Raw genomic sequence first — 11119 nt, forward strand, 5'->3', positions numbered from 1 at the left:
AGTAGGGGCTGGTTTAGCACAGGGCTAAATCGCTGGCTTTGTAAAGCAGAACAAGGCAGGCCAGCAGCACGGTTCAGTTCCCGTACCAGCCTCCCCGAACAGGCGCTGGAATGTGGCGACTAGGGGCTTTTCACAGTAATTTCATTTGAAGCCTACTTGTGACAATAAGCGATTTTCATTTCATTTCAAGTTATACTTTATAAATGTGGGCTTTGATTTACTGAATCTGGTGTATTAGCATATTGTAATGGATAAAAATGCTCATGTATGTTGTGAATCAATAGAAAATAAATGTTGCATGTAACTAAACTGTTTAAAGTGCATTTATTTCCATTCAGTACATTGAGGTTTATTGAAATGTTGCCTCCTTGGTTCAAATAACCATCAACTGATGAAGTTTGCACCAGACAGTATAGCTGGCAGTCACAGAATTTTGGAAAGTGGGATCCAAAAAAACTGCATGGTTATTATTTCTGCCTGGACCTAGATAAAAATATGATCCTGTGGTACTTCCATCAATTATAACCTGAGGTAAAAAGGAAACTGGCATATTTAGTATATTTTGCAGATTTTGAAATTATTCTTTTGTACATTGTCCATAATATTTACTCAAGGCAAGCAAATGGGTTTCCAGACAGTTTTCTCTGCATTTTGAACAGCAGGACAACTTTCTGATTTTTTCTCTAGGTTTCCTGCCCAAAAACCAAGTTGATTGACAGCTGTCTGCCCGCCTGGTGGCAAAGCAGCTGAGGAGTGCTCGCTAGGTAGGTCAGAGATCGTGGGGACTGGACCTGGGATATTGGGGTCAGCAGCCAGGCACTCAGGGTGTTGGGGGTCAGAGATCAGAGATTGCAGGAGTTGTGTGAATTGGATATTGGGGCCAGGGGGTGAAGATAGGGGAGCGGGATCAGAGATTTCAGGGGTCAGGGGAGTGAAGATCAGAGATTGCAGGGGCTGGGGCAGGAAATAACAGGCTTGGAGATTGTTGCTGGTGGAAGTTCACATTTGCCACTGTGCTAATCAGCTAAGTTTGGGCCTGGAGAAAATTCTCATGGAAGTACATTAACCTAATGGATCTGATCCTTTTCGTCCCTTTTACCAGATGTGATTCATGGATTATGGTCAACTTTAGTTAAATAAAAGTGGCAAATGTCACTCTACTGTTTGTGGTCGTATGTATTAGGGGTCATGTGGGACTGGAAGCCCTAATGTCATTGGCTGACAGATCCCGGGTCCTGGTTGGCCGTTGACCTCTAGCTCCGCCCTGAAGGCGGAGTATAAGAAGCCGGAGTCCTCCCCCGCAGGCCAGTTTACTACCGAGCTGCGGGGGAACAGACACGCTTAATAAAGCCTCATCGACTTCACTCTATTCATCTCTCGGAGTCTTTGTGCGCTACAATTTATTAAGCGTGCCTAAAAAGGACTATGGAACTCAGGATCATCCCGGAATGCCTGAGGATCAGCCCCCACGCAGTGAACGCGGCAGCAGCCTTCAAGAACTGGCAGACTTGTTTCGAGGCCTACCTCAGAACGGCCACCGGCCGGGTCACAGAAGACCAGAAACTACAGGTCCTGCACTCGAGGTTAAGCACGGAGATTTTCTCCCTCATCGAAGACGCGGAGGATTTCCAGACGCGTTCGCAGCACTGAAAAGTCTCTATGTCCGCCCAGTTAACCAAATCTACGCTCGCTACCGGCTCGCGACGAGACGGCAAAGTCCCGGAGAATCGATTGACGAATTCTACGCCGCGCTGCTGATTTTGGGACGAGCCTGCAGCTGCCCGTCGGTGAACGCAAACGAACACACGGACATGTTAATGCGCGATGCTTTTGTGGCAGGTATGCACACCTCCCAAATCCGCCAAAGACTTCTAGAAAAAGAGTCGCTAGGACTCTCAGAGGCATGGGCCCTAGCAGCCTCCCTGGACGTGGCCGCGCGAAACGCCCGCGCCTACAGCCCCGACCGCGCGGCAGCCAATTGGGCTCCGTACGCACCTGTCGCGACAAACCCCCTTCCCCCCCCCCCCGGACACCCCACAGGCTTGTGCGGTCCAAACGCCAAGTCGCATCGGGGGCGCCCGCTGCTATTTCTGCGGCCAGGCGAAACATCCCCGGCAGCGCTGCCCGGCCGGCGCAGCGACCTGTAAGAGCTGCGGGAAAAAGGGCCATTTCGCAGTTGTGTGCCGGTCCCGGGAGGTCGCCGCTGTCCCGGCAGAACAGGGAGCCCTGCACGCCTTTTACGCTCCCCAACCCCCCCAGCGCCCCATGTACGACCCGCAGGCGCAGCCACTCTGGGTCCCGACCACCGCTGTCCCGGCAGAACAGGGAGCCCTGCACGCCGCTTACGCTCCCCAAACCCCCCCTCCGGACCCCACGTATGACCCGCCGGCACTACCAATGTGGGTCCCGACCACCGCTGTCCCTGAAGAAGAGGGAGCCCCGCGTGTCCCGGACGATCCCCAACCCCAGCGCCCCATGTGCGATCCGCAGATGCTGCCATTTTGGGTCCCGGCCACCACGAGGGGAGGAGGGGCGCCGCCATCTTGGACCGCCCCAGACCTGTATGACGCATGGGGGCGGCCATTTTGTCCACGCCCGCCGCCATCTTGTGACCCCCCCCGCCATGTGCGATGCACGGGGGCGGCCATCTTGTCACCCCCGACGCCATCTTGGACGGCAACAACGGACCCCAGCATCGACGGCTCCACGGGGTTCGAGGAAGACGATCAACAACTACAACCACGTCTCGCCTCTATGACGCTGGACCAAGCTCGGCCCCGGACACTCCAGACGACGACGACAACTGTGCTAATAAACGGCCACGAAACACCATGCCTAGTCGACTCCGGGAGCACGGAGAGTTTTATCCACCCCGACACGGTAAGACGCTGTTCGTTGACCATCCGTCCCGGCGCACAAAAGATTTCCCTAGCTGCAGGATCCCACTCCGTACAGATCAAGGGATTCTGCAAAGTTACCCTAACGGTGCAAGGGAGGGAGTTCCAAAACTATAGCCTCTACATCCTCCCCCAACTCTGCGCCCCCACACTACTGGGATTAGATTTCCAATGCAACCTACAGAGCCTAACCTTCAAATTCGGCGGCCCAATACCCCCACTCACTATATGCGGCCTTGCAACCCTCAAGGTGCAACCCCCGTCCTTGTTTGCAAACCTCACCCCGGATTGCAAACCCGTCGCCACTAGGAGCAGACGGTACAGCGCCCAGGACCGGACCTTCATTCGGTCCGAAGTCCAGCGGCTGCTAAAGGAAGGCATAATCCAGGCCAGCAATAGTCCCTGGAGAGCACAGGTGGTAGTAGTAAAGACAGGGGAGAAGCAAAGGATGGTCATAGACTATAGCCAGACCATCAACAGGTACACACAACTAGACGCGTACCCTCTCCCCCGCATATCCGACATGGTCAATCGGATTGCCCAGTATAAGGTCTTCTCCACCGTGGACCTCAAGTCCGCCTACCATCAGCTCCCCATCCGCCCAAGTGACCGCAAGTACACTGCCTTCGAGGCAGACGGGCGATTATACCATTTCCTAAGGGTCCCATTTGGCGTCACAAACGGGGTCTCGGTCTTCCAAAGAGAGATGGACTGAATGGTTGATCAACACGGGTTGCGGGCCACGTTCCCGTATCTCGACAATGTAACCATCTGCGGCCACGATCAGCAGGACCACGACGCCAACCTCCAAAAATTCCTCCAGACCGCTAAAGCCTTGAACCTCACGTACAACGAGGACAAGTGCGTTTTTAGCACAAACCGGCTAGCCATCCTGGGCTACGTGGTGCGCAATGGGATAATAGGCCCCGACCCCGAACGCATTGGAATTTCCCCTCCCGCACTGCTCAAAAGCCCTAAAACGCTGCCTGGGGTTCTTTTCATACTACGCCCAGTGGGTCCCCCAGTACGCAGACAAGGCCCGCCCCCTAATTCAGACCACGACCTTCCCTCTGTCGGAGGCTTGCCAGGCCTTCAGCCGCATCAAAGCGGATATCGCAAAGGCCACGATGCGCGCCATCGACGAGTCCCTCCCTTTCCAGGTCGAGAGCGACGCCTCCGACGTAGCTCTAGCGGCCACCCTTAACCAAGCGGGCAGACCCGTGGCCTTTTTCTCCCGAACCCTCCACGCTTCAGAAATCCGCCACTCCTCAGTGGAAAAGGAGGCCCAAGCCATAGTGGAAGCTGTGCGACATTGGAGGCATTACCTGGCCGGCAGGAGATTCACTCTCCTCACCGACCAACGGTCGGTAGCCTTCATGTTCGATAATGCACAGCGGGGCAAAATCAAGAACGACAAGATCCGAAGGTGGAGGATCGAACTCTCCACCTTCAACTACGAGATCTTGTATCGTCCCGAAAAGCTGAACGAGCCGTCCGATGCCCTATCCCGCGGCACATGTGCCAACGCACAAATTAACTGCCTCCAAACCCTCCACGAGGACCTCTGCCACCCCGGGGTCACTCGGTTTTACCATTTTATCAAGTCCCGCAACATCCCATACTCTTTAGAGGAGGTCCGTACAGTCACAAGGAACTGCCACATCTGCGCAGAGTGCAAACCGCATTTTTTCAGGCCGGATGGTGCGCACCTGATTAAGGCTTCCCGCCCTTTTGAACGCCTTAGTCTGGATTTCAAAGGGTCCCTCCCCTCCACCGACCGCAACACATATTTCCTAAATGTGGTGGACGAGTACTCTCGCTTCCCATTCGCCATCCCCTGCTCTGACATGACCGCGGCCACAGTCATTAAAGCCCTGAACACCATCTTCACACTGTTCGATTGCCCCGCATACGTCCACAGCGACAGGGGGTCCTCTTTCATGAGTGACGAGCTGCGCCAGTTCCTGCTCAGCAAGGGCATAGCCTCAAGCAGGACGACCAGCAACAACCCCCGGGGGAACGGGCAAGTAGAGAGGGAGAACGGCACGGTCTGGAAGACCGTCCTACTGGCCCTACGGTCCAGGGACCTCCCAGTTTCACGGTGGCAGGAGGTCCTCCCGGACGCCCTCCACTCCATCCGGTCGCTGTTGTGTACGAGCACTAATCAAACGCCTCATGAGCGTCTCCTTGTCTTCCTTAGGAGGTCCTCCTCTGGAACGTCGCTGCCGACCTGGCTGGCGGCCCCAGGACCCACCTTGCTCCGAAAGCATGTGCGGGCGCACAAGGCGGACCCGTTGGTCGAAAGGGTTCACCTCCTCCACGCGAACCCGCAGTACGCTTACGTGGAGTACCCCGACGGCCGACAGGGCACGGTCTCCCTGCGAGATCTGGCGCCCGCCGGCAACACACACACACCCCCGACACCATTCACCCAACCCCCCCCTTCCTGCCACCGCCGCACCCCGCGACCGCCCCCTTCCCAGGAGGATCGGTTCCCCTCCCCCCAGGCCCGACCAGGAATAAAGCCCAAGCTGAAACCGTAAGGCTCCCGGAGACGGCAACACCGGAACAAGCACCACCACCACCACCGGGGCCGAGGCGATCGACACGGACGACCAGACCGCCCGACCGACTCGTGGCGTCGATCTAAACCAATATATGGACTTTTCACAAGAACATTTTGCTTTTCTCTCCCGATACCTTCTGTAAATAGTTGAAACAGGACAAAATTGTATATACTGTATTGCCATATGAATGTTTTCCTCCCAGGACCAGCCCTGTAAACCCTTACCACCATGCGAAGCATCACCCCGCCGGGTTCATTTTTGACAAGGGGTGAATGTGGTAGTATGTATTAGGGGTCATGTGGGACTGGAAGCCCTAATGTCATTGGCTGACAGATCCCGGGTCCTAGTTGGCCGTTGACATCTAGCTCCGCCCTGAAGGCGGAGTATAAGAAGCCGGAGTCCTCCCCCGCAGGCCAGTATACTACCGAGCTGCGGGGGAACAGACACGCTTAATAAAGCCTCATCGACTTCACTCTATTCGTCTCTCGGAGTCTTTGTGCGCTACACTGTTTAAGAAGTGTGGGACAGCAAAGACAGGGAGCAATAGACCTGTTAGCCTTACATCAGAAGTAGGGAAAATGCTAGAATCTATTATAAACAATGTGATAAATAGACACTTGGACAATCATGATCTGATTGGGCATTGTCAGCATGGATTTACAAACGGGATCCCATGTTTGACAAACATGTTGGAGTTTTTTCATGGTGTTACTAACAAAATTGATAAAGAGTCAATGGACATGGTACATTTGGATTTTCAGAAGGCTTTTGATAAAGTCCCCCACAGGAAGTTGATTAGCAAAATTAAAGTACATGGGACAGGAGGCAATATACTGTCATGGACTGAGGATTGGCTAACATGCGGACAAGGGAGAGTAGGAATAAATGGGTAATTCTCACGTTGGCAGGCTGTGACTAGTGGGCATCACACGGGTCGGTATTTAGGCCCCAGCTCTTCATAACAATAATCAATGATTTGAATGTGGGGACCAAATGTATTATTTCTAAGTTTGCGTATCTAGGTGGGAATGTGTGGGTTGTGAGCAATCTGTAAAGTGGCTACAGAAAGATTAGGACAGATTTTGTGGGTGGAATTTTCATGTACTAAATGAGGCTAAATGTTATTTTTGGCATGACCACTGATGTGAATCCTATTAGCCCCGTTGATGCGGTCCGGACTGCAATCATGAGGCACTTTGATAAAAATGTCCCCACATGAAGAATGCCGTGTCTCGGGTGCGAACCGTCTAATTCGTCCGGCCTTGGGGTCACCTGAGCAGTTCTATCAAGGAGCGCTGCATTTCAACGGCTCCACAGCGCTTGCTCACTGTCAAGAAAGGAGGATGGTAGCCAAGAAGCCAGCACCACACTTTATGCACACACACACACACACACACACACACACGGGCCCTGACATGTCTGCCGGATGCCATGGAGGAGCAAAGGAAAACTATCTATCCACAGGTGGGCAGGGGACCCTCTATTAAGGTCACCAACCCTGCTTGGGAGATGGTAGTCAGGTTGGTGAGTGTCAGCACCCTCCAAAAAAAGATGGGGGTTGAATGTGATAATAATCTTTATTAGTGTCACAAGTATGCTTACATTAGCACTGCAATGACGTTACTGTGAAAATTCCCTAGTCGTCACATTCTGGCGACTGTTCGAGTATCTGAGGGAGAATTCAGAATGTTCAAATTACCTAACAAGCAGTTAGGTAATTTGGTAAGTTTCGGGACTGTGGGAGGAAACCGGGGTACCCGGAGGAAACCCACGCAGACACAGGGAGAACGTGCAGACTCCGCACAGACAGTGACCCAAGCCGGGAATCGAACCCGGGACCCTGGCGCTGTGAAGCAACAGTGCTAACCACTGTGCTACTGTGCCACCCACTTTTCTCACCACTCTCCCTTACAGTCACCCCTCACCATGACACATGGACCCCACTTGCTGCCACCTTGCTGGACCCCACCACCCAACCTTCCACACGCATCCTCATTTCCACTGATACTCCTTTCCTCACAAATCATCCCTGCTCACATGAACGCCCACGCATGTTAGGCATCATTGTCATCTGTCCCAACATGTGACCTGCTCACAACACCCCCATTTGTCTCCCTGCAGTATAAGCTTGCTCATAACTGCCGCGAGCGAGCAACGGCGGCAGCAGCATTGCAGAGCTAAGGATCCTCACACCTTTCGAGGAGAGAACACCGGAGCTCGCAGAGGAGGAGCAGGAGTGGGCCTGTGCGGAGAGCGAGATGGGTGAGAGAGAGAAAAGTGAGGCGCCTCTGCACGTTCATCCAACTGCCCCAACCCATGGGAGTTCTGTGTGTCCCAGGCCTTTGCCTAGCCGTGCTTTAATACCATGTCCCTTCCGTTGCAAGAAAATCATCCCAGCAGCCTGGCTCATCCACCAGTAGAAATCCTGTGCCAAGCGAAGAGCAGAGTTCTGAGGAGACGTCATCGGAGGACACTGATGATGCATCATAGCTGTCACCTGCACCCTCCACCAGTTCAGAGACACATACATCGGTCGGCGATCTTAGCAGGCAGGCTTCTGGATCACAACCTGGTGAGCACCACACTGCTGCTCATTCACATCAGGCGGAGGCAGGAACGTCCCATGGATCGGACAGTCAAAGGTCTGCTGGATCCCAGGATTCAGCTGTGCCCCGGCCAGTTGCCATGCCTCAGGTGTCGTTCATCCCTCAGCTGCTTGAGATGCAAAGGCAGTCGGGAATACCAGGAAGGGGTCTCAGTGACACTCCAGCGATTGCAAGGCTGACTGGAGGAGGCCCAAAGCCTTCTCTTGCAGGAGATTATGCCGGAAATGTGAGGCACTCAGGCTAACACTGCAAGGATGGTGGCCGCAGTGGAGAGCCTGGAGTTTAACATCAGATCCATGGTGGGAGGTATCCAAAATATGACTCAGTCCATGTTCCACGGTTCAGGCCATGAACCTGATGGTACAGGGCATGAACTTGATTGTTTAGGGCTGTGTTATTCAAACTTTTTTTCCGGGGACACTTTTTTACCAACTGGCCAATTTTCGGGACCCACGCCGGCCGACCTTCGGGTCCCACCCCAACCGACCTTCGGGACCCACGCCGGCCGACCTTCGGGACCCACGCCGGCCGACCTTCGGGACCCACGCCGGCCGACCTTCGGGACCCACGCCGGCCGACCTTCGGGTCCCACGCCGACCGACCTTCGGGACCCACGCCGGCCGACCTTCGGGACCCACGCCGGCCGACCTTCGGGACCCACGCCGGCCGACCTTCGGGACCCACGCCGGCCGACCTTCGGGTCCCACGCCGACCGACCTTCGGGACCCACGCCGGCCGACCTTTGCGACCCACCGTTTTTCATAATTTAATGCGAGAGGTGAGCTTGCTTGGTCCTCATTTACTTGTTTGCTGCTGACAAAATGGAGGAATCGCAATCACCCCAAAGCACATGATGTCGACGTTCAGGGGGCGTGACCTGCTCTCTGCCTCCCTTCAGGCAGGAAGATGACATTGAATTTCAAAAAAAATCTTCTCTTGCGTCTCCGATTGCGCAAATTCGCACGCAACAGCCGGCTTTTAACAATGTGTTCAACTGATCAACGGCATCCATCCCCACGCTGTGCAACTAAATCATTTAGCTTATGACCCCTCCAGCTACGTCTAGTGGAAGATCCCTGCCGGCTGTCAAAATGAGAGTGCACTCATGCGCAGTGCACCCACATTTTGTTATATGATCACGGCCATCATTTTGAAGGCTGTTCGCAGCCGGCATTGTCGAAAGCCGGTTGCTGTGGCTGTTGCGTGCGAATTTGCGCAATCTGGAGCACCGCGACAGATGGTTCCATGACCTCCCCGACACCTGCCTGCGACCCACCCGCGGGTCGCAACCTCGACTTTGAAAATGCCTGGTTTAGAGTATCAGCTACATGGTGCAGACACTGGTGGGCATCCACGAGTGCGAGCACCAGAGGACGGTGGGGCTTCTAGGTCTTACTCCAATTGTCTCTCTATCCCACGAGTACCCAAAGGGAAAAGAATCCGCTGCTGCACGGCCCGGGATCTTCCACCCAGGAGACCCTGGGAGTGTGTGGTGGTATGTATTAGGGGTGATACGGTACACCACGTGTCGACAAGCTATTGGTGGAGGGATGCCAGGTCCTGATAGGATCTGCCACCGACTGGACTCCACCCAGAAATGCCGGTATAAGAACCCAGTTTTTCCCTCCATTTCCCTCAGCAGCAGCAGCGGATATCGCAAAGGCCACGATGCGCGCCATCGACGAGTCCCTCCCCTTCCAGGTCGAGAGCGACGCCTCCGACATAGCTCTGGTGGCCACCCTCAACCAAGCAGGCAGACCCGTGGCCTTCTTCTCCCGAACCCTCCACGCTTCAGAAATCCGCCATTCCTCAGTGGAAAAGGAGGCACAAGCAATAGTGGAAGCTGTGCAACACTCGAGGCATTACCTGGCCGGCAGGAGATTCACTCTTCTCACTGACCAACGGTCGGTTGCCTTCATGTTCGATAATGCACAGCGGGGCAAGATCAAGAACGACAAGATCTTGCGGTGGAGGATCGAACTCTCCACCTTCAATTATGAGATCTTGTACCGTCCCGGAAAGCTGAACGAGCCATCCGATGCCCTATCTCGCGGCACATGTGCCAATGTACAAGTGGACCTTCTACAAGCCCTCCACGAGGACCTCTGCCACCCGGGGGTCACTCGTTTCTACCACTTCCTTAAGGCCCGCAACCTCCCTTACTCCGTCGAGGACGTCCGAACAGTCACCAGAAACTGCCAGATCTGCGCTGAGTGCAAACCGCACTTTTTCAGGCCAGATAGAGCGCACCTGGTTAAGGCCTCTCGACCCTTTGAACGCCTCAGTTTGGATTTCAAAGGCCCCCTCCCCTCCACCGATCGCAACGCGTACTTCCTGAACGTCGTTGACGAATACTCCTGTTTCCCTTTCGCCATCCCCTGCCCCGACATGACAGCGTCCACGGTCATTAAAGCCCTCGGTACCATTTTTATACTGATCGGGTTCCCCGACTATATCCATAGCAACAGGGGGGCCTCCTATATGAGTGACGAATTGCGTCAGTTCCTGCTCAGCAAGGGCATAGCCTCGAGCAGGACGAACAGTTACAACCCCCGGGGGAACGGGCAGGTAGAAAGGGAGAATGGAACGGTCTGGAAGGCCGTCCTGCTGGCCCTCCGGTCTAAGAGTCTCCCAATTTCCCGCTGGCAGGAAGTCCTCCCGGATGCCCTTCACTCTATCCGGTCCCTGCTGTGCACCACCACAAATCAAATGCCTCACGAGCGCCTCCTCCTCTTTCCTAGGAAGTCCTCCTCTGAAACGCCACTTCCGACCTGGCTAGCAGCTCCGGGACCCATTCTGCTCCGGAAACATGTGCGGGCACACAAGTCAGATCCTTTGGTGGAACGGGTGCATCTCCTTCACGCCAACCCGCAATACGCCTATGTGGAGTACCCCGATGGCCGACAGGACACGGTCTCCCTGCGAGACCTGGTGCCCGCCAGAGCTACCCACACACCCCCAACGCCAATCACCACCTCCTCACTCCCGCCGGTTCATCCCGCAGCCACCCCCTTCCCGGGGGGTTTGGTTCTCCTCCCAGACCCGCCCA

This window comes from Scyliorhinus torazame, chromosome 15 (assembly GCF_047496885.1).
Source record: "Scyliorhinus torazame isolate Kashiwa2021f chromosome 15, sScyTor2.1, whole genome shotgun sequence".
Classification (NCBI taxonomy): Eukaryota; Metazoa; Chordata; class Chondrichthyes; order Carcharhiniformes; family Scyliorhinidae; genus Scyliorhinus; species Scyliorhinus torazame.